This window comes from Neofelis nebulosa, chromosome 16, assembly GCF_028018385.1.
Source record: "Neofelis nebulosa isolate mNeoNeb1 chromosome 16, mNeoNeb1.pri, whole genome shotgun sequence".
In the NCBI taxonomy this organism is placed as follows: Eukaryota; Metazoa; Chordata; class Mammalia; order Carnivora; family Felidae; genus Neofelis; species Neofelis nebulosa.
Window position 1 is genome coordinate 19,051,453 of NC_080797.1, and position 3,297 is coordinate 19,054,749.

Sequence of the window (3,297 nt, forward strand, 5' to 3'; positions counted from 1 at the left end):
TGCTTCCCAAGGTCCGCTCTTTAAAGGCAGCATGCCAGGGGTGCCTGGTGGCTCAGTCGGTTAAGCGTCCGACTTTGGCTCAGGTCATGATCTCACAGTTTGTGAGTTCAAGCCCCACATCGGGCTCTGTGCTGACAGCTCAGAGCCTGGAGCCTGCTTCACATTCTGTGTCTCCCTCTCTCTCTGCCCCTTTCCTGCTCATGCTGTGTCTCTCTCTGTCTCAAAAATAAACAAACATTTAAAAAAAATTTTTTTTAAATAAAGGCAGCATGCCTAACGTGGTTGCTTGTTGGGGGCGGGTGTGGAGACAGAAGTTGGTGGACCCCAGCACTGGGGAGAATGAGGACCCTTGCCTGATCGCATGAGATAGTGTATGTGAAGATGCTTTTGAACTGCCAAGTCTAAAGTATATCATAAGTCTTCCTTCTAACTATGTGAATAAGCTGCATGAAGGAAGGCATGTTTATTTAAGGACGATGACCAGATCCTTGCCTTGATTTTTACCGCACAAACCTGAAATAATTGATGACTGTTTATAAAAGCCCTTTTCTATCTTTGGGCGGCAGGGCCTTCATGAGAGCGTGTGATATATTATCAGCTGTTTTTCCACCTGGCCTTCTGCAGCCTTGTCTCAAATTGCTGGCTGCTTACTTATTTTTCATTGCAATCCTGTCCTTTCTTCTTGTGTCCATAGAAACTGCCAGTAAGGCAGGGACTTGTCCTTTCAAGGGGCCTCTGAGATTCTCACAGCTTTGCTCTGAACCCCAGAGCTTTCCCCACTTAAACCAGAAATAGAGCTGGTGTATCTATTGGTGGTGTCTTCTAACTCAGACCAAAAGTGTCCTCTTTCCCATCTGAATGCTGCTTATGACGTGTCCCGCTGAGAGGGCCCTTGCTCAGGGTTTAGCTGCAGGAGATCAGAGGCCTCATACTTCGATAAGCCGGCTTAGTCAGTTATCATGCAGAATGATGTGCCCCCAACATGAAAAGGCACAGGTACTGAAAAACCCAGCTTTGCTATCAGGGAAAAATGTGCATTAAATGCTTTTCATCACTTTTGTGCCTTTTAAGGGTTTGGCTGACAAAGGAATTTATGAGAAAGTTCACAATATTTTTAAATATTTTTAATTAATTAATTAATTAATTAATTTTAATTTAATTATAGAGAGAGAGAGAGCACGTGTGCATGAGCAGGGGAGAGGTAGAGAGAGAGGGAGAGAGAGAGAATCACAAGTAGGTTCCATGCTGTCAGCTCAGAGCCTGATGCAGGGCTCCATTCTAAGAACCTTGAGATCATGACCTGAGCCAAAATCAAAAATTGGGATGCTCAACCAACTGAACCACCCAACGGCACCCCCCCCCCCAATATGTCTGATGCACTTTATACTTCCGTGTTCTAATTGCTACTGAGGCAGGATGTTTGGGGGTTGTGTTGGGCCTAGCCAGATAAGCCCAGATTTGAATTCTACATTTGATACTTACGGGCTACGGGACCTCTCTAAGCCCCAGTTTCTTCATCCGTAGAAGCTGGAAAACCAGGGAACCTTCTCATTAGCTTGCTAAGCGACATCACGAGGTAATGGTCAGGAGATACTGAGCACAGCACTCAGTACATAGTAAGTGGTTGGTACCAGGTGGATGTGGCTATCGTGACCGTCAGTGAAATGGGGAGCTGAATAAGAAAGGGAAAAAAACCTGCTTTGGAAGAGAAGGAGCCAAGTTAAATTCCACACAGAATTTTACAAACCTTATGTTTAAAAAATTATCACACTTATTTTGGAATAGGTAATACATGCAACTTAAGTCACTCAAAGGAAACTAAGAGGTATACAGTGAGAAACAGGTCCCTTTCCAGCCCTGTCCCTTCCTTCCAGGTCCCCTCTCCAGAGGCAGCTAATATACCTCTCCAGAGGCATCGACAAGTTTCCTGAGAATCCTCCCAGAAATTGTCATTATTGAAAAAATTCCTTGTGAGGGACATTAGTTTTTATTTATCTATTTTTTTAAGTTTTATTATTTTTATTTGAGAGAGGGAGAGAGCAAGCAGGGGAGGCATAGACAGAGGGCGACAGAATCTCAAGCAGGCTCCACATGGCCAGCACAGAGCCCGATGTGGGGCTCGAACCCACAAACCACAAGGTCATGACCCGAGCTGAAGTCAAGAATTGGACACTTAACAGACTGAGCCACCCAGATGCCCCTTGTTTTTATTTTTTAAGATTTTTATTTATTTTTTATTTTTTTAATGTTATTATTTTTATTTTTGAGAGACAGAGAGAGACAGAGCATGAGCAGGGGAGGAGCAGACAGAGGGAGACACAGAATCCGAAGCAGGTTCCAGGCTCCAAGCTGTCTGCACAGAGCCTGATTCCAGGCTTGAACTCATGAACCGTGAAATCATGACCTGAGCTAAAGTCAGGCGCTCAAGCGACTGAGCCACCCAGGCACCCCTCATTTTTATTTTTATTTATTTATTTACTTATTTATTTATTTTTAATGTTTATTCATTTTTGGATAGACAGAGACAGAGTGTGAGTGGGGCAGGGGCAGAGAGAGCTGGAGACACAGAATCCGAAGCAGGCTCCAGGCTCCCAGCTGTCAGCACAGAGCCCGACGCGGGGCTCGAACTCACGGACCGTGAGATCATGACCTGAGCTTGTGTTGAATGCTTAACTGACTGAGCCACCCAGGCGCCCCTCATTTTTATTTTTTAAGATTTTTGTTTTTATTTTTTTAAAGCTTATTTCTTTAGAGAGAGAAAAATAAAAAAGAATCCAAAGCAGACTCCATGCTGTCAGCGAAGAGCCCATTGAGGGGCTCAATCCCATAAACTGTGAGATCATGACCTGAGCCAAAACCAAGAGCTGGATGCTTAACTGACTGAGCCACCCAGGCACCCCGGATTATTTTTAAGACTTTAATTAAAAAAAATTTTTTTTAACATTGATTTATTTTTGAGAGACATAGTGCAAATAGGGGAAGGACAGAGAGAGAGGGAGACACAGAATCCAAAGCAGGCTCCAGGCTCTGAGCTGTCAACACAGAGCCCGATGTGGGGCTCAAACCCACGAACCGTGAGATCATGACCTGAGTCGAAGTCGGACAGTCAACTGACTGAGCCACCCAGGCGCCCCAAGATTTTAATTTTTTTGAAGTAACCTCGACACTCAGTGTGGGTCTCGAACTCACAACCCTGAGATCGAGCGTTACACGCTCCGCCGACTGAGCCAGCCTTATACCCCAGTTGAGTGAAATTCGTTTTGATGAGCATTGCAATGGAATACCTTGCTAAACACC